Source organism: Protopterus annectens, chromosome 2.part0 (genome assembly GCF_019279795.1).
Source record: "Protopterus annectens isolate FY-2018-M chromosome 2.part0, PAN1.0, whole genome shotgun sequence".
NCBI classification, from domain to species: domain Eukaryota; kingdom Metazoa; phylum Chordata; order Ceratodontiformes; family Protopteridae; genus Protopterus; species Protopterus annectens.
Genome location: NC_056728.1, coordinates 782093587 through 782115493, shown reverse-complemented (window position 1 = coordinate 782115493; position 21907 = coordinate 782093587).

The window sequence follows — 21907 nt, the reverse complement described above, 5'->3', positions numbered from 1 at the left end:
ATTCTAAAAAAATGTAAAGATAAAGACAGAGACAGGCCGCCGAGGTCCAAAGCTGCCCACGATGCTTCTCCTAAGCCAGTCACCAGTTCGCCGGTACTAAGTGAGATGCTTTTGTAGCCCCCTGATACCTGCTACTTCTGACTCGCAGGCCTCTACTTAGACCCATTTGGAGTCCGGTATGCCGGGAGATGCTTCAAATGTGGAACCTGTGGATGTCTCTACCTTGGATGTTGTGCTGCTGTGCAGGCACTGGCTTCTGAGGGTGTATCCAAGCCTACTGACTTGCATATTAAACTGACGCCTCCTTCTTTTAGGCCAAAATCTTGAACCATGCCCAAAAAATAGATGCCCAGACCTCTATGCCTAAGAAACCGATGCCCAGGCCGCATGCTGAGGCCTCTGTGCCTAAAAAACAAATAAGAATGGCTGAAGATCTTGTAACTCTAATGGGGGAAGCCAACCCCCCCCCCCCCCTTCTAAGAGACCTAGAACTGAAGTTGTTTATGAATCTTCTGACCAGGATTCTTCTGATCTGGATTTGCCCTTATCTACTTATGAGGATTCTGATGCAGAGGACTCTATTCCCTCTGCTTCCCCTCCAGAGGATTTTTCTTTTGGTGAGACCTTGCATACTCTTAGGGAGAATTTCCAGTGGGAAAGCCAGGATTTTTCTGATTCAAAAAAGAGGCTTGGGGATTTCTTAGGGCCTCCGCATAGGCCTTTAGCTATACCTCCTGTACTAGAGATGGTTGACTATGCCTTTTCAGAATCAACTTTGGCCCCTGATTCTTTGCCTCCTGCTCCCAGAAAACCTGACCTTTATTACAGGGTTCCTGATTCACACAAGTTCCTTTTTAAAAATCCTATTGTGGATCCAGATGCTATTTCACAGGGAACCAAGGGCATTAAGGCTTCTACTGCTAAAAATCCTACTCCCTCTGATAGAGATTCCAAGGCGCTGGATAGATGGGGTAAGGTTTACACTTATGCAACCTTGGCCATTAGGGCTTTAAACTGCCAATTTTAAAGTATCAACATGTTATTGGATTGCTTAAACAGAAAATTGTTTATTCCTGATTGTGCTAAAAATAAAGAATTACAGGATTTAATGCATTCTGCAGGACAGATTGGAAAACCTACTTTGCAATGTGGATTTGATTCATTAGAGGCCTCTTGCAGAGCTGCTTTTATTGGGTCTGTGCTCAGAAGGCATGCTTAGCTTAAGGAGCAATCTTTGCCTGATCATGTTAAAGCTAAATTGTTGGATGCTCCCTTAAATCAGGACCACCTGTTTGGCAACAAGGCAGAGGAAGTTCTTAAAAAGATGGAAGGTAAAGCTAAATCTGTGTAAACTGTTAAAGCTTTCTTAGTTAAGCCTCCTAGATTTAGTAGGCACTGGCCCTCTAAAAATTGGTCTTTCCTTCCCCTTCCAGGTCTTCTCAAGCCAAACCAAGACACAGCAGAAACCCCAGGTTTCAGTCCCAAGGGATACACAAGACTAAGCAGTGGGGGTTTCTGCACCAAAATCTGGGCGTAGTAAGACTCCCCCTGTAGAAAACTCTCAATGACTTGCTTTTAAAACTACCAAGCACTTCCCAACTGAATGCTCCTTTAGGCGGAACAGTTGGTCTGCAGGCCAAAAACTGGGAACTCGTTAACCAGGACAAATGGGTTTTAAATATAGTATCCCAAGGATACAGATTTTACTTCCACACGTTACCAGCACCAAGCAGGTGGCCAAATCTACCCTCAAATCAGTGGGCAGAGGCCCAAAATCAAGTACTCTCTCTTTTAAACATGGGAGCTATTCAGTTGGTACCAGAAGAGGAAAAGGGACAAGGTTTCTATTAGAGACTTCTCCTGGTACCTAGAAAAGGCAATACATGGCGTCCTATCTTGGACCTTTCTACTCTAAACACCTTTCTGGTGATTCCAAAATTCAAGATGCTGACTCTTCACCAGCTGCTTCCTATGCTAGGCAAAGATGCATGGTTGGCAGCACTAAACTTAAAAGAAACATATCTGCACATCCCTGTCAGGGAGTCTTACAGAACATACCTACGCTTCAAAGCAGGCTGCATGCACCATCAGTTCTCTGCACTGCCCTTTGGCTTATCTACTGCGCCCAGGGTATTCACAAAGTGCCTAGCTACAGTCATTGCATTTTGCAGGCAAAGAAATATTCAAATATACCCATACCTGGACGATTGTCTAATTCAGGCAGAAAGCCAGGACATTCTTTTGAATCATCTGACCTTGTTCAAAGGGAACTGACTTGTCTGGGGTTCACCATAAATGAAAAGAAATCGCACCTGGTACCCTGTCAACAAATCATATTCCTGGGAGCAAGCTTGAATACAACTTCCCAGATGACTTTCCTCATGCCAGAGAAACGGATTCATTTGACAACCTACTTCAAACAAGTGGCCACAAAAAAACAGCTATCTGCAAGGCAAATACTGCAAGCCTTGGGGTTCATGGCCTCCTGCATTCTTCTAATTCCATATGTAGGGCTGCATATGAGGAAACTACAATGGTATCTCAAAAGCCTATGGTGTCAACATTCACAGGATCTAGAAGCAATGATTCCTATCGTACCTTGCCTACGCCTAGAGTTCCTTTGGTGGGCAGAGGCCTGCCATCAAAATAGGGGACTACCATTCACATAACCCTCTGCCGCCCAAATGTTAACGGACTCATCAGACACTGCATGGGGGGCTCACCTGGCAGGGAAGTGCATTCAGGGCAAATGGAATCCAAGTCAAATGCATCTGTACATAAATCAAAAGGAAATGTTAGCTGTACAGAATGTTCTGACAGTCTTCAAGGACCACATTCTTCCAGGACAGCTAATTGTAAAGACAGACAACACCACTGTCATGTGGTACATAAACAAGCAGGGGGAACACATTCTTGCCTCCTCTGTAGACAAGCCATGGCATTGTGGAACACTGCCTTGAGCTACCAAGTGAATCTGCAAGCTCAATTCCTGCCAGGAAAACTAAATACACTGGCGGATGGACTAAGCAGTAACCTCATGGACCCACACGAGTGGAAACTGGAACCAAGGATTTTCAACATGCTGACAAGCAAATGGGGGAGCCCAGATATAGACCTGTTTGCCTCCCCCAATAACCATCAACTGGACAAATTTTGCACAAGGAATTCCCCACAAGCTAGCTTGGAAAGTGGATGCTCTATCCTTCAGCTGGTAAAACCTATCATTTTATGCCTTTCCTCCTATGCCTCTGCTGTCCAGGGTACTACTAAAGATCAAACAGGACAAGCCAAGGACGATTTTAATTGCACAAGACTGGCCTCGCCAACATTGGTACCCACTCTTGCGCAATGCGTCACGCTTGGCTCCATGGCACCTGCCTCAGACTCCTTCCTTGTCTCAGCAGGAGAACCAGATTCTGCACCCTCAACTGCAAACCCTGAACCTAGCAGCCTGGCTAATTACCTAATCTCCCCTCTATCATCCCTCAGTAAATCATTGATGGATATCATTTTAGAGGCAAGGAGGTCTAGTACTAGAAAATCTTGTGCTGCAAAATGGAAAATATTTTGTGCCTGGAACCAATCTCAAGGAATGAAGGCAGCAGTGCCCAGTTTACCTCAGATTCTACAATACTTGACTGAGATGCTTCATAAGGGCTTGTCCTTTTCCTCCTCCAAAATTCATACCTCAGTCATTTCAGCTCATTATAGCACCAGAGCCTCCCCTCTTCTTTCACCCACTGCTCACGCAGTTCCTCAGAGGGGCCAAAAATTTAAGGCCACCCAGGAGAGCTCCAACTCCAGCCTGGGACCTTAACTTTGTCTTGGAGAAACTCACTTTTCCTCCTTTTGATCCAGCTGCTACTGCAGATTTAAAATTCCTTTCCTGGAAAACAGCTTTCCTTTTAGCAATCACTTCAGCAAGAAGGGCATCTGAATTACAGGCCTTTATGGCAGTGGAACCTTTCATCATCTTTCATGCGGACAGGGTGTCCCTCAAAACCAGTCTCACCTTCATGCCCAAGGTGGTATCCAGTGTGGCTCTTAATCAGTCCATTAATGTGCCTACCTTCTTTCCTAACCCAGAGAACAAAGGGGAACAGATACTGCACTCTTTAGATGTGCACAGACAGCTTAGATTCTACTTGGACAGGACTAAACCTAAAAGGAAATCTGAACAACTGCTTGTTGCATTTGCTGCAGGGACAGAGGGGAAAGCTGTTTCATAACCATTTCAAAATGGATAGGCCACTGCATTCAGTTCTGCTATAAGCACCATGGCAAGCCTGTCCCACAGGGCATCAGACCCCGTTCAACCAGGGCTGCATCTACCTCTACAGCCTTTCTCAGGGGCATCCCTACTAGGGACATCCTAGAAGATGCTACTTGGAGTTCTGTACATACTTTCACCAAGCATTATCATTTGCCAATTTTCTTTAAATCCAGAGCTGGTTTTGCCACTGCAGTCTTGCAGGACCTTATTGCTGGTCCTAATTCTATTTAAATTCCTCCTCCCAACCTTAGCTTTGGGAATTTACCCAAATGTAATGACTGCAGCCGTGTAACATGAAGAACATAGTACAGTTGTGTACAGTTTTGTACACTTATCATAAATGTAGATGTTAGAGTGTATTCACTGTTGCAGTCCTGGTTACCCTCCTTCCAACCCCCTTTCTTCTTTTGGTTGTACCTCTACTCTCACTTACTGTGCTCTAAAAGCTTTTTGGTGAATTTTCTTTTTTGTTGGAGTATATCCTTGTATGTTAGGTAGTCCAGTCTCACCTTGTTTTTACATATGGGTTCGGAGCCGATCCTCTGCTCCGACTCGGTCGATTTACAAGCTCGAAGACTTCTGGTCGGCTCGTGGCTAAGCAGGTATGCCATGGTGCACCAGTGCAATCCCCAGATCTCGTTTGCCACGTCGACTAGTTCGGATTCGCTTCTCTTGTCTCTGGCAAAGTCCTTTTCAATTCTTACATTCTTAGTGGATATTGCATATTTAGTGATATATTAGTGTTATCTTACAGGCCTTTGCCTAAGTTGTCCTTGAGGATTTTTTTGCCTAGGTAGCGTTTGTTTTGGCGTTTTCTTCCGCTCTTGATCAACAGGGGCACCTTTTGATTTATTTGTACTGCTCAGATCTTTGTTGGTCACTGTTGACTGTTAACTTGTCTTTGGCGGGGATCCACTAAGATGGTATTATAGGATTGCTGTATGACATTTTTTCCTTTGATTATACCTGTGTGTGTCTCTGTTAAATACTTGATCTGTTTAGGTTACAAGACCTAGTTTTCTTTTTCACAGGGCTAGGCCCGTTTAACTTAGAGGACCTAGTCCTCATGTAACCTTTGTATTTGTAGTTTGGACATCTCAAAATTTGCCTCGTGCAACTCTTCTGCAGGGCTACGCCTGTTTTAGTTAGAGGACCAAGTCCTCATTTTTTCTCTTATTCCTATCTCTCCTACTGGCTTTGCGTGTGTCTGCAGTGTCTAAGGATAGCAAGGAGCATAAACCCTCTAGGTTCAAAAAATGCATGAAATGCTCCCAGAAAATGTCATTAATGGATGGCCACAGTAGCTGTGTCTGCTTGGGAGCCATCCATTTGCAGGAATTATGCTTGTTCTGTCATGCTTTCTCTCCTCGAGTGTTTCAGGAGAGAGAGAACAAGCTGATACTCGAGGGTCTTCTAAAACCAACCTTTGAAGAAGCTTTATCCAGTTCGCCAGCTTCTTCCAAGTCTACAAAATCCAGATCTGAATCCAAATCTAAAGCTTTTAAAAGGCCTTCTCCAGCACCTGCTGGTGTCTTGGAGCCACCTTCCAAATTACCAAAATCTGCCTCTTCAACTCCTCAGTCTTCGGAGCCGAAGGAGAGCACCCATGGTATCAGAGTTGATCACAGGTGCTTCGGTGCTGACTTCTGAATCTTTGGAAATGGCAGTTGACTCTACTGCTCAGAGCCGGTCTGTAGAATCCCTACCGGTCTCCTTGCTAATTAAGTCTCCAGTGCCTCCTAGGTCGAGATCCCTTATTTAACTTCCAGATCTTCCAGTAGCCTTTGGAAGAAGATGTGTAGTACTGAGACTCCTGAAGTAGTTTGCTCTGCCTAAATTTTTGTTGGCTCCAACCCTGTCTGTTCTGGAGCCACTCGAGCCAGTTTTGCCCTCGTCTGTGATTCCTCCCCTGAGCCATGTTGGCCTTTTGGAGTTGGAGTGCTTGTTACCAGGGCACCCACTTTAGTCTCAGTAACTGCTCTCTCCGAAGACAGCAGAGACCGGCAACCTCAGGAGCCACCGGCTGGTGGTTCCGACTCTTCCGAGGCCTCCCCAGAAGGTCCCTTCGAGGAGCCCCCTCGGAAGAGGGTATGCAAGAGGATGCATATTGAACTCCCAGGACGAGTCTCTGACATTGGACACTGACTTGGAGGAGTTGGAAGGGTCTCCCAAGTCGTCCTCTTATGTCTCCTTTGTGGACATCCTGGAGATCCTTAAACAGAGGTGGGACTGGCCCACTGTTAACCCTTCTGATGAAGAGTCTGTGTGTTCCTGAATGCTTTCTGGTCTCAACCCTCTGCCTGTTTGGTGTCTCCACCTTTCAATGAACTAATGGATCTGGTTAGTCGGAAGGTGTGGGATACTCCCAATGCCGTGGAGCCAGTTCCTAGGAGACCAAATAAGTTCCTGTCTGCCCCTCCCGGAAAATAATTGTCTAGGGGCTTTCCTGTAGATGCCATGGTGGTGGCGGCCACGAAGGAGTTGGCGGAGACCTCTTCCTCTGTTCATCCGCCAAACAAGGAGTCTCGACAGATGGACAGATTTGGGAAGCATGTATTTAGTTCAGTGGCATTTACACTCCGATCTCTGAACTATCTTACTCACTTCATGAGGTTGCAGAGGGATCTCCTCAAGGAGTTAGAAGATTCCATACAGGGTGCTTGTCCTGAGGAAGTCCCTGATAGGATCTCTGCTCAGTTGTCCACCCTAAATTCTATAGTTAACTCCTCCATGCGGCTCATCTCCCATGCGGCCGATGGCGCGAACAGAGCAGCGGGTTCAGGAGTTGCCCTTAGGTGCCACTCCTGGATGCGCCTGTGTAATTTTGCAGAGCTGTTCAAGTCCACCTTCACCAACGCCCTGTTTGATGGTTTCTCTTTATTTGGTCCCAAGGTGAAAGAAACACTCTGTGTGAGCAGGAAGGAAGGACTCTCTGCCGTGGGAGTCAGTTTTACCATTTTGTTTCGACCATACCCCAAAGGTCAAAGGGGAGGTAAAATGTGGTTCAAAATGTCCCAAAGGGTCTTTCCAAACACACACAGTGAATACTCCTGCAGAGGTGGAGGAAATGGTAGACATTGCCCTAGAGGCAGGGGCGGTCCGCCTTACCAGCAAGGCTGTGATTCCTTTCGAGGGCGGCGTTATCATTGCTCCTGATATGGGGCCCAACTGTGTTTCTCTGGGGTCAGTCGGGGGTCGCATCTCTTTTTATTCAGAAGCCTGACTAAATATCATCCAAGACAAGTGGGTACAAAGAGTTGTTACCAGAGGCTATATCATACAGTTTTCCCTTCCACCGTTTGTTCCCAAAATGATCCCAGATGTTCCACCCAATCACAGGGATCAGGCAACTGTGGAGATCAACAAGTTGCTCTTAAAAAGAGTCATCCAGCCCATCCCAGTAGACCAGACAGGATCCGGAACTTACTCCAGGTTCTTTTTAGTCCCAAAACAAACCGGAGACTGGAGGCCAATTTTGGACCTTAGCAGATTAAATGAATCGGTGAAAGACTAGTTTTGGATGGTCACACTGCAGTCAATACTCCCGTTGTTAGGGAAAGTCTATTGGATGTGCTCTCTGGATCTCCAAGACGCCTACTACCATATAAAAATGAACCATTATTGAATCAGTGATAGTTTGTATTTTTTACACACTGAATTGATTTGTCCTTGTGCATACATTTTTATGTTTTATGTATTATTAATACTAAATTATTAGTAGTATATTTTAGTTTAGCTAAGCTGTAAGAAGATGTGATACACCTTTAATGGTGAATGTTTATTGTGTCTCTTATTTTAATGAGTAGCAATTACTCTTTTTTAATGAGCACCAATTTAGCTTTTAATTGGGGAATATATTAGATTTCTTTGTGGTGATATTTTTGTCTGAAGAAGTTTAACTAAATCAAACGAAAAGCGCTTTACATTAAATTTTATCTTTTCAGTGAGTTTGGGTTGCTGTTTGTCTACATCAGTTCAGTTTTTTGGTTTATTTGTTTTTTCGTAACTTCCTTTCAGTTTTTGGACCATATAAAAATGGACAAGGCGTCAAGGAGATATCTGCGCTTCCGGCTGGGAGACGGTCATTATCAGTTTCGTGCTGTGCCCTTTGGTCTCGCCACAGCCCCCAGGGTGTTCACCAAATGCATGGCAGTAGTGACAGCTCACTTGAGACGTCAGGGATTCCAGGCGTTTCCATATTTGGACGACTGGCTCTTGACCGCCCCCACCAGTTTTCTACTCATCCAAAATATGGACGCCACCATTCAACTTTGTGCTCAACTAGGGATCTCCATAAACTGGGAAAAATCTGCATTACTGTCCTCGCAATCTGTGATTTTTATAGGCGCAGAGGTAGACACAGTGGGTATGACAGTTCGTCTCCCCGCCGAAAGAGCACAAAACCTCATCTCACAACTTCAGCGTCTTATTCTACTTTGGAAGGTCAAAGCAAAATGGATTCTTTAACTTATCGGTACGATGGCCTCAACTATTCTGTTAACTTTAGCCAGGTTGCACATAAGAATCCTCTAATGGCTCCTGTTTTCCCAGTGGTTATTCCAATATCTACCGCTGAGTCACCTTATCCTACTGACGGAATCATGCAAAAAGGATCTTCATTGGTGGATAGCCCCCAACCACTTGTTCACGGGAGCTTCCTTTGTTCCTGCCCAACTCGTTGCCACTGTGACCACTGATGCCTCCCAGGTCATTTGAGGGGCATTATCTTGGCACGATTGTCCACGGCACATGGCAAGAACATGAGGCTCATCTGCATATCAGTGTTCTGGAGATGAGGGCAGTGCTTCTGGCATTGCAAGCACTTCAGGACCTTCTTCCTCCAGGGACGATTGCGATACAATCGGACAACATGTCAGTTGTTTGGTATATCAACAAACAGGGTGGTACCAGATCTTACCCAGTCTGTCAAGAGGCCATGCGAGTTTGGGAATGGGCGATTTCTTCCCAGCACTTTCTGGTGGCAGCGCACATTCTGAGGACCACCAGTGTGATAGCAGACAAGCTAAGCCGGGGTAATCTTGCTGCCTCTCGAGTGGTCTCTGAAACGGGAAATAGTGGAACAGATTTTCCGGAGATGAGGACAGCCTTGCTGCGACCTTTTTGCCAGCCCAGTCAATGCAAAGTGCAGCAGCTATTTTTCCCTAATTCCCCCTCCAGGGGAAATGCCCAGAGATGCTCTTCCACGATTGGCCCACGGGACTTCCATATGGTTTTCCTCCATTCCCTCTTATTCCCAAAGTGATTCAGAAAGTCAATCAGCTGGGAAGCAAGTTGATCCTCATTGCTCCTTACTGGCCTCGTCAGTTCTGGTTCCCCTTCCTCGAGCCTCTTCTCCTGGACTATCCTTTGATTCTGGACCCAGTTCCAGATCTATTGACCCAAATGTCGGGCTTGCTACATCCCGCTCTCCACACCCTCAAATTGACAGCATGGCTGCTCCAGTTCCATTTCTAGTCAGGCTTCATGATGTTTCTTCATCAGTATCACATAATCTCTTATCCTCGCATAAACCCTCAACCAGGAGACTGTATGACAGTAAATGGAAAAGGTTTTCTATTTGGGCACAGAAAATGAACTTAGATCCTTACACCACTCCCATTCCTGTGATTCTGGAATTCCTTTCGGAGCTTTTTCAACAGGGATCTGCCCCGGCCACCATCAAAGTACAGTTGGCAGCAATCTCTCATTTTTGTTTAGGGTCACCAAATGCCAACCTTATGTCTCATAAGCTATGCAAGACTTTTTTGAGAGGAGCCACTTTACTGATACCACCTTTACAAGAACCTGTGACTTCTTGGGATTTACATTTTGTGTTGTCCAAATTGACATCCCCTCCCTTTGAACCTTCTCACTCATCTTCTTTAAAATATTTGTCATGGAAGACTGTTTTTACTAGCTATTATGTCAGCCAGACGTGTATCTGCACTACAAGCCCCGTCTGTTAAGCCACCTTATTTAATCTTTCATAAAGACAGGATATCTTTACGTACCAATCCCTCGTTTGTTCCCAAAGTTTGTTCTACTTTCACCTTACATCAGTCCATTGAGCTTCCAGTTTTCTTTCCCAATCACTAATGCAGCTGAATATCGTTTCCACCAGCTGGACGTTCATAGACTGCTACGTTTTTATTTGCAACGGACCAAAGAATTTCGGAAGTCAGACCAGTTATTCATTTCTTTTTCTGTCTCCAGATTGGGCTTACCAGTTTCTAAGGTGCCATTGTCTAATTGGATTTCTAGTTGCATAGCCTTCATCTACAATTTGGAGGGCAGACCTTTACCTCACAGGATCAAGGGTCACTCTACCAGGTCTCTGTCTACCTCTGCAGCCTTTCAAGCCAGGGTACCACTTGATCATATTTGTGCAGCAGCTACATGGGCTACCCCTCACACCTTTATTACTCAAAAGTTGGATTTCGCATCCAGGGGTAGAGCATCCTTTGGCTCCATGATGCTCAGGAGTATTTTCCAATGAGCCACCCAAGAATAAGGCGCTAAAGACGCTGTCCCATATGTAAAAATGAAGATGAGATTGGACTACCTAACATAAAGAAGTTGTGTACTTACCATAACTTTCCATGTTGGTAGTCCATCTCACCCTTCATTTTTACCATCCTGGAAGATCTGGTGGTAATAATTTGATTCTCTTGGTTGGTGACCCTTTAGTATTAGTTTGTTGGTTAGGGGGTTTTCTGTTTCTAGCGAGCAGCAAAGAAAATCTGGGGATTGCACTGGTGCACCATGGGATACCTGCTTAGCCACAAACCAACCAGATGTCTTCGAGCTTGTAAATCGGCCGAGTCTGAGCTGAGGATAGGCTCCGAACCCATATGTAAAAATGAAGGGTGAGATGGACTACCAACATGGAACGTTATGGTAAGTACATAACTTCTTTATTTATAGATTTAATTGCTTCCCATTAGGGAGGCACCTGACATCTGGAGCAAGAAAAACTGATGTAATGGTGCCTGCTGCATGCTTTATACCACTGACGACCTGACGTCATGGAAGAATGGACAGCAACCGCAGGACCCAAGACTTTGTTAATCAGGCCGACTGAGGGCTACTGCAAGCAGATAACCAAAATGTAATGACTGCAGCAGTGAATACACTCTAACATCTACATTTATGGTTAAGTGTACACAAATGTACTTTCAGCCACCAATTAAGAAAAAGGCTGAAAAGCATGCACTGAACCTGCTGCTATCCAGTCGTCACCCTCTGGTTGGATGAAGAACCTGAGGATTGGCCGGTGCTAGCGCCAGTTCCCTCTGCAGGAACCTAGTTGAAGGTAGACATGGAGTTGCCTACTCGCATATCACTGAGGCTGTTCATACATCTGAAACAGATGCAGAGGGGGAACCATGGCTGATTTATATCCCTAATTAGGGAAGAGGTCCCTGGTACCCTCATTGAATCTAGGCAGGGGTTTGAACTTCCTAGATGTATAAAGGCAGATGTTTGTTTAAAAAGACAGAAAACCAAATGTAGTGACTGTAGCGAAGGATCCTCGCAGACAGTGGCAGGGCTTTACTCGAGGACTGCTTGATGCCCTAATGGCTCTGAACACCCCCCTCCCCGGGATTTTGTCCCTGCTGTTGCTCCCTGATCATGCACCCCATCTAAGAGACCAAGACATTTTATTTCTTATTATGAAGATTAGACACTGGTGAAGAATTTTTAGCATAATCCTTATAAATACACTCTTCGTTAGCTCTGGGATCTGATGATGTCTTTGTCCCTTGACTCTCCTTTTGAAGAATTTATCCTTTGGTAATACAGTGGTCCATATGATGTACAATAGTTCCAAAATATCAGAGGTTCAAAACCAATATTCTGAACCGTTATAAATGGATTCTCCTAGATCGCCTGCAGTTTCTCCTGTCTTAGCTGCTCTTTTGGACACGCATACAGCAGCTACTCAGGCTCCTGACTCTTAACCCGCAGTCCCAAGAAGTGAGACAGATTTTTTGTAGTCCAAACACAAGCAGCTTATACTCCACAAAAACTTCAACCAAACGAAAACAAGAAAGCAATAGCTCAGGAAAACCAGTACTTTAATAGCTTCAGCGGTAAGCACTTTCGTGTCTCCACGTATTCTCCAAACAGAGACTTCTTCAGACCTTCTTTTTGCCTCCCCTCTGAACAAACAACTTCCTCTGTTCTTTTCCAGAGTCCCAAGTTCTCTGGCATGGAAAGTGGATGCCCTGTCCCTTCCTTGAAAGGGAATGTTTTTTTGCATGTCAACCCCCCACCCCACCCCCACCCCCCCCACACACACACACACACACATGCCATGAGTTCTTGCTGGTGGCTACCTTTTGGCACAGACAGTTATGGCCTGGGGGCAATTGCCACAAATTACTTCACCAGGTGGATCTTCTCACACAAGGCAAGGGATTTATCTGTTCTCACTTGTCCACTCTTCAAATACACTGTGGGTGATAGGGTTTTGATTGCTTATAGGCATCTCTTTTCTGAGGATTTGCTCCGGGTTCTGCATGAGGCCAGGAAACTTAATACTAGAAAATTGTACATGTCCAAATGGAAAAGATTTGCTGTATGATAACTCTCTTGCCATCAGGATCCTCTATATGTGGAAGTTCCTCTGGCTCTCTATTGTTCGTGTGATCTGCTCCATAATGGGTTGCATAATCTTCAGTTAATGCTCACCTGTCAGCAATTTCTGCTAGTCTGCCTTTGAATCCTTCTCTGGCATCTAGGTTTGAGGTCAGGCAATTTCTTAAGGCACCCTTCATATCAGGTCTCCCAGAAAACATATTCTACCTTCTTAAGATCTCAATTTTTTTACTTGAAAAATTGACCCAGGCTCCTTTTGAGCCTGCTTCTTCTGCTTCCTTACAGCATTGTACTTGAGACTGTTGTTCTTGTGGCTCTTACTTTAGCCAGTGTGTGTCTGAACTTTAGCCTGTCATAGCCATTCCTCTTTTAGCTTTTCATAGAGACAGGATGTCTCTTCATACTAATCCTCCTCTTATGCCCAGGGTGGTCATTGAGTTGTCCTGTAATCGGTCTACTCATCTTCCTTTTTTCTTGTCTTTCTCCACAGTCTGCCATCGAGAAGGTTCTTCACTCCTCGAATTCGCATAGACAGCGCGAGTATTGTTTAGGCAAAGCTAAAGTAATTTGCAAATCTGTGCGGCTGTCTTTTCATCCCAGGCCTTTAGGTTTGTCTGTTTCTAAGCAAACTGTCTCCTCCTGGATTTTTAAGGCCATTTACTTTTGTTATTCTTTCATGGCAAGCAGCTTTCCTCTTCTGTTCCTGCTCATTGTACCAGGACAATAGTCTTTCTTGGTACTTTTTTTTCCAAGGATCTGTGTACTAGATCCATCTTGGAAACTGCTACTTGGGCTTATGTTCACGTTTACCAAACATAAGTTGGATGTCATTCCAAGGGCTGTCCTTCATGGATTTGTGGTGGGCTTTTCTCTGCCTTCTTTCTCTTTATACTTTCCAGTACGTTTAGTACTCGAGTAAAGAATACTGCAGCATTGGTAAGGAAGGACATAGTACAGTTGTGGAAGGTCTTACCATAACAGTAGATGTTCTACTCACTGTTGCAGTATTTGGTCCCTCCCTCCTTTCCCCCTATTTTCTGTTGCCTTACAGCTCGCCAAGGCATTTCCTGTTCCATCCTTATCTCCTTAGGCTTTCCTTCCTGGATGAGCATGTTTCTTGGGGGTTGCTCTGGTTTTCCCTGGGCACTTAAGTTATGAGGATCGTGTGTCTTTACACATACGTCTCAACTGTCCAAATTTTTGCAGAATGGCCATATTTTTGCCTCATAATTTTGATCCATTTCTCATAAAATTGTGGTTTTCTGGCAAATCACTAAACAATCGATGAGAATTGAAGTCAGAAAATAACTGCAGACATTTGTTTGTCTTCATATCCTTCAGAGCTTTCATACTAATGCAAAACCTATTATTCTCTCAGCTTTTTAAATATTGCTCTGACAAACTTGGAAAGTATCCCTGTTTTTGGACCTTTGTTCCCCCTATTATTTAAAGCTTTGTTCAGATTTCTTGTTCCAAGAGGTATGTCTGTACGTCACATATGTACCTTACACCTTGCACGTAGGACGTGGGTATGACATACAGTAGGTGTGAAGTCTTTGATATACTGGCCTGACATTAGGCTCGCCTTGGCAGGATATATCCCAAGAGTAAATATTACTGCAACAGTGAGACTTCTGTTATGGTAAGATGTACTTCTGTACTATCCTTAGGGTATTTTGCCTCTAGACATAATGCAGGGCATTATGTGAAAGCAGTTCATCCACTACTGCTAGAGCCATATGCATCATATTTGGGTCACGTGTTATAGAAGGTTTCTGCAGTTGACTGTCTGGGTGTAGTAGTCTCAGGAAGCACCGTATACTTTTTGTGCAACACTTTTATATTTTTGTGAAGGCAGAAGAAGGCAGTAAAAATACCTACACTTCCCTTTTAATAGTCTCTACAACTGTGGCATGTCGGTAGTCTGTTTTGGCCAGCCTTTTGACATGAAAATCATTTACTCTAGAATTCATAGTAATTACCTTTGTTGTGAATGCAGGTGAGTCTCTTGCACACTCTTGCCTTGAAAATCAGAGCAGCACATCTTTGTATACCAGCCTAACAGGAGTTTCTTAAGTTCTTATTTCCAATAATTCAGGTAGTATGATGGTGCTTTAGCGTAACAGAAAAGAATAGAGAACTTGTGACCGTGAAGATGTAGAATTGGGCCTTTAAGAACAATTTCTTCCCATCATTCTTTCACATAACAAAGAAAGCCAATTGCTTAGCATATTGACTCATCCCCTGTATACTTGTGCCCAGCTAGTGGTCCTAGAGCCCCTTCATGTCCATAAGGATTTTAAAGAAATAGAGGCATTTAGTTTGTGATGATCTCTCTCTGGCTAGCATTGAGAGTTGCAAATTTTGCCATCTGTGGTAGCAGTGAGAATGACGTATAGAGAAACAAGCTTCGTAGTCAACTTTACACTTTATGATGAAGTTAATTCAGATGGCAAGACTTTGAGGTAAAGTTCATTGTGATAGCCTCATTCTGCCACATACAGATGTCATTTCACATGCTGCATTCTCTTCTCCTGTACATTCCCCTCTTGATTGTTGATTCTATGAGACACTTTTGACCTATCGTATGTGGTAGGGTCCTTGCAGTCAAGTTGAGGGCTTGATTGCTCTAGTGCTACTTATAGCCTAGTCCAGTGGCGGCTGGTGACTTCAAGTTAAAGGGGGGCTGCAAGAGACAGCTGAATGGGTGGGGCCAATGGGAAGGGGTGTGACCAACTAGAAAGTGGTGGAGCTATGCTCAAAACCACAACAGCTGGAACTTTAAATATGCTGCCCTGGGTGCCAAACCATAATTACGAGAGTCCAATCAAGACAAAATGAAGTGTAGAAGAAAAAACTATTTCAATGCATTGGCTACATGACAACTTGCTTAATATCTAGATGGAAACACAAAGGTTGTGAGGCATGAAAAAATAAATTGCTTTTTAAATACATTACTGGAATGCCAGTCAAAATCAAGAATAAAAAAAAAACAGCCTCACTCTGCTCAAACCACTTCTCCTTGTACTGCAATTCCAATTATAATTTATATTCAGCTTTATAAAATTACCACACTCTGCCTTTGACAGATGGTTGACCAGATCTGCCAAAAAACCAATGGGCAGAGGCACAGAAACAGGTTACGTCCCTCATGGGTATGGGGGCCATTCAGACAGTACCAGAACAGGAAAAAGGACAAGGTTTTTACTCGACTGTTCTTGGTATCCAGAAAGGACAAGGCCTGGTGGCCAATACTGGATTTGGTGATTTTGAACACATACCTGGGCATTCCAAAATTCAAAATGCTGACTTTGCAGTAGCTTCTTCCCATGCTGGGCAAGAATGCTTGGCTGGTGACTTTAGACCTAAAAGAGGCATACCTGCATGTCCCAGTAAGACAGTCGTGCAGAAGATACCTCCAGATTCAAGGCTGGCTTAATGCATTACCAATTCTCTGCACTGCCCTTTGGCTTATCTACTGCGCCCAGGGAATTTACATAGTGCCTGGCACCTGTAATTGCATTTTGCAGACAAAGCAGCATTCAGATATATCCTTACTTGGACGACTGTCTCATTCAAGCAGAGAACAAGGACACACTTCTATGACACCTGGCATTTGTGAAAAGGCTTCTATCATGCCTAGGGTACATAAATGAAAAGAAATCACAACTGGTACCCTCTCAAAAGATAACATTCCTGGGTGAAGCTTGAATACAACTGCCCAGATGGCTTACCTCACGCCAGACAAAAAAAGGCAACTGACTACTTACTTCAAACTGATGGCAACAAAAACCCAGTGTTCTGCAAGACAAATTCTGCAGGCTCTAGGCATCATGGTATCCTGCAACCTACTAATTCCATATGCAAGACTGCATATGAGGAAACTTCAATGGTACCTAGAAAGTTTATGGAGTCAACATTCACACAGTCTGGAAACAATGATTCCTCTCATTCCCTGCCTGCAACAGGAGTTTCTATGGTAGGCAAAGGCCTGTCACCAAAACATGGGATGGCCCTTCACTCTACCCCCTGCCAGCCAAAACTTAACAGATGCATCAGATTATGCCTGGGGGGCCCACATGGCAGGAAGATGCATTCGATGCCCATATTCCCTGAATGAATCTACATATCAACCAGAAAGAGATGCTAGCTGTTCAGAATGCCCTAACCGCCTTCAAGGACTTACTTCATCCAGGACAACTACTGATAAAGATGGACAACATCCCAGTCATGTGGTATATAAACAAGCAAGGGGGCACACATTCATATACCCCCTTAGTAGAGTAGCCATGGCACTGTGGGACACAGCTTTGGCCTACCAAATACATCTTCAAACTCTATTCCTGCCAGGAAAACAAAACACTCTGGCAGACTATTTAAGCAGAAACCTTATGGATCCTCATGAGTGGAAACTAAATCCACAAGTCTTCAGCATGATAACAGAGAAATGGGGGAGCCCAGACATAGATCTATTTGCCTCTCCTCAAAATAATCAACTGAAAAGATTCTGCACAAGGACTTATCACAGACAAGCATGGAAAGTGGACGCACTATCCTTCAGTTGGAAAAACCTACCAATTTACGCCTTTCCTCCTATGCCTCTTTTACCCAAGGTCCTCCTAAAAGTCAGACAAGAGAAGCCAAAGATATTAATTTGCTTGACTGGCCTTGCCAATACTGGTACCCAATCCTAAGGAACTTGTCTCAATACCCAGCTTGGACCTTGCCTCAAAAACCACAACTACTGCCCCAGCAAAACAAGCCGATCCTGCACAATCACCTACAGACTCTGAACCTGGCAGCATTGCTAATCCTGTAATCATACAAACGACACCTCTCCGTAAAGCTGTGATGGATGTCATTTTGGAAGCCAGAAGGCCTAGTACTAGAAAATCTTATGCTGACAAATGGAAGGGATTCTGAGCTTGGAATAGAGCACAAGGAACTGATGCAGCAGAACCACATATTCCTCAGATATTACAATACTTAACTGAGATGTGTGACAAAGGCCTATCTTTCTCATCAATCAAAATCCATACCGCTGCCATTTCAGCTCATTACAATACAGAGCCACCAATCTTTTCTCATCCTTTACTAAAGCAGTATCTTAGAGGAGCCAAAAATTTAAGGCCTCCTAGAAGATCACCATTACCTGCATGGGACCTCAGTTATGTGTTGGGAAAGCTCACCCTGCCTCCATTTGAACCAGCTGATACCACTGATATAAAGTTCTTGTCATGGAAGACGGCTCTGCTACTAGCAATTACTTCAGCAAGAAGAGTTAGAGCTACAAGCCCTCATGGCTGTAGAGCCTTTTATCATATTTTACCCAGACAGGGTGTCTGAGGACAAATCCTACTTTTATGCCTAAGGTCGTTTCCAGTGTGGCTCTTAACCAAACAATTCATCTGCCAACTTTTTATCCAAATCCGCAGAAAAAAGGGGAGAGAATTCTGCATTCCTTGGACGTACACAGCTAAGATTCTGCTTGAGCATGACTAAAGCTCTAAGAAAAACTGAGCAATTACTAGTGTCACATGCTGCAGGATCAGAAGGAAAGGTCATTTCAAAGCATCCAATTTCAAAGTGGATAAAGCCATTGCATCTGTTTCTGCTACTTACACCATGGCAAATCTGTGCCCAAGGGCATTAGGTCTCACTCCACCAGAGCTGCAGCTACTTCAGCAGCCTTCCTCAGAGGAGTACCAACCAAGGACATTCTAGAGGCTACTTGGAGTTCTGTTCACACCTTTACTAAGCATTACCATTTGCCTCTCTACTCTAAGTCCAGGGCAGGCTTTGCCACTGCAGTGCCGCAGGGCCTTATAGCCTTACCTAGTGCTGTTTAGCTCCAGCCTCCCAACCACAGGTTTGGGATTCTACCCAAATGTAATGACTGCAACAGTGAAACACGAAGAACATAGTACAGTTGTGTACACTTACCATAAATGTAGATGTTAGAGTGTATTCACTGTTGCAGTCCAGGTTACCCTCCTGCCATCCCCCTGTCATTCTACAGTTTCTTTCCTTCTCTATCTTCTACAACCTATGTGATGTATTTGCTTGTAGATGAAGGTAAAGTTTATATTGATGCGTGCGTGTGTGTACGTATATATATATATATATATATATATATATATATATATATAATATTGCTACCTTTTTGGGGGCGCCTGACATCGGGGGCAAGAAAAACTAAAGAAAATGGCATCGGCTGCATGTTTTATACCCCCTGACGACCTGACGTCATGGAAGAGAAGACAGCAACCGACGCAGGACCCAAGACTTTGGAATTCAGGCCGACTGAGGGCAACCTGCCAGCAGATTACCCAAATGTAATGACTGCACCAGTGAATACACTTGAACATCTGCATTTATGGTAAGTGTACACAACTGTACTTTTCCTGTGGATGCTCCAGTTTCCTCCCATATTCCAAAGACAATGCAGTAGGTGAGTTGGACATTCTAAACTGGCCATAAGTGCGAGTGTGCATGCAAGTGTGTGTGGTGTGGAAGACGCCCTAAACCCATATGTAAAATGAGAAAAAGGGATTATGGATGGATTTACAGAGGTGAGTTCACCTTGTGAAGGAAGAAGTGTGTGCATTTTTTCAGTTAAGCACAGCTGTTAACTATGTGGTCAACTGTTTCCCATCCTAATTATTAACATTTACTACAGAGCATAATGGCAGGTCTGCTCAAGCATTTTTAATTAAGCTCTAGGTAGTGAAATAGTCAGTAGACTGTGCCGAGATCCGATGCTAATAAGGGAACTATGCCTACAGGTACCTTTAAACTTGTACAGAGTTGCATTCAGAACTGTGTGTAAGCTAGGATCCGTACTTAGCCGTATATGTCACATACATGAGTGTTGCATCCTATTTTAAAATCCCCCCCTAAAAGTAAAAATTCGAATGTGCAAATGTGTATAAAACTTAATGCATCATGGTACATGTAAAGAGAAGACAATATTGTAGCCTCCTAACTTCTGATAAACATATTCTGAACTGTAATGTCACCATCATCTGTCTTAATTCTTTAGACACTTATTAGACAAAAGTATTTTGAAACATGATTTGGTTATTGCTGCATCCTGCAAATGTTTGTAATGCAGTGTTTTATACTTCTGTTTTAAATCAACTAATAAAATGTTGCATGCTGCTTGATTTTTACTTAGATATCACTTGGAAAAGGTGACCGCAGAAGCAACGCCGGTGTGACTACATGTTCAAAGACTAAGTAAGTAAACAAATTAAAATATTGTGTACAAAGCTTTAAAGGGTACTTTTAAATTATGGATTTGAATTCACATCCTGTCTTTTCGTGACTTCACTCCAATAGAGCTTAGGAAGTTTGCACTAACTTCCAATGGGCGGAGCCTAAACCATTATTCAGAATCAAATTACGTACTCTCATTTCAAACAAATGTTCATATATCTGTACCCAGAAGGGTTATGAAAGAAGTATAAATGGCAAACTCTTCAGCACAAGCTACTTTTATAGTGGTAGTATTCTTTAGCTTCTAGATCTTAAACTGAATTATCAGACACAATAAACATTAACTATTAAATTTGTAATATTTTTGTAAACAACTTACAGTATCTCAGCAACCACTCAAGTTACTCACAATACTGTCAGCAAAATTTTATTCATCTAGCTGAGAGCTTTCATATGAGGCTGAGTCTGTTACTTTTTTGTTGAGATATTTAGAAAAATGTGAAAATTATGTCTGTATAAATTAATATCATAAAAGCAACAGTTAATATCTATGTACCTGCACTAGAATGAGGTCAAATATTAATGCAGCTGAGTTTGCCATTGTATGACCTTTAAGATGAAGTCTTCTAAAATTTTGTACATAGCACAGTTTTGGAATTATTGATGCAAATATGAGCAAGCAATATTTGACACCTAGAGGCGTTAGTAGGAGTTAACTGCAGATGCACTTGGAGGCGTCACTCTGATGTAATGCGTTATGGTATATTTTTTCCACTTGTTTATTTGCTGACTGTATTAATTGAGATTTGCCCCCCACCCAAGATATGACCCAGGTCATGCAAATGGTTTAAAGACCATGAGCAAAGAAATTACTCTGGCAAACTTGTTAGAAGGGCAGCCCCAGTGTGTTTGTGTTCCTGTTGCAGAATGCATTGAAAATAAAAAGAAATACAGTAAACTCTCAGTTAACTGGAACCCAAGCAGCTGGCAAAAAATATCTATGAAATAGTGTAATTTTCATGTGTTGTACTGTGTCCTGCCCCCCACAGAAACATACCTTACATTTTTTTAGAATCTTAGAGTTTTGAAAAGGAAGATGGGAATAAATTTCCTCTTTCCCCAACCTAAGAACAAGTCAAACCAAACAAATAGTATAGGGTACAGTATTAGTCAGGCCTATTTTTAATAGTAACTCGAGCAACTAGAAACTACAGATGTTAAGTTGTCTATCTTGCCTTCATTCTTGCTGGTTGGGTTCGGAGCCGATTCTCGGCTTTGACACGACCATCTTCAAAAGCTCGAGAGCTGCCTGCTGGCTCAAGGCCACCCCATATCCCATGATGCCTGGTGCTAGATACCCAGATCTCGTTTGCCGCTTCTGCTGCGAGGTTGTTCTACTGGCTCAGGTCGTATAAAACTTAATATTACTCGTTTTTTTCTGTCATAAAACTGTTAGTTTAGTGTAGAATTCCTTTTTTAGATGGAACTATTGTATTTTAGTGTTTTTCTTATCTGAATTCCCTTTTCTATCTTCAGAAACTCGTTTTAATTAGAGAGTTTCCCCTCCCCCTTTTTCTAGCCCTTCCTTTACCTCAAAAGGTTTCCGTTTAAGTTAGAGGACAACCTTTTCTGTCTTTCTTTCAAAAAAAAATAAATAAATAAAAATAAATATTGTTTATAGTAACTGTTAGCTAGTTTAGTTATACTTAGCTATAGTCTTGGTAGTAGTAATTATTCTTGTTTATGGTAATTATAGCTTTAACTTTCTGTGTGTCTATGTTTTTCTTGGTTTCCTTTCAGTATGTCCAAGGATCC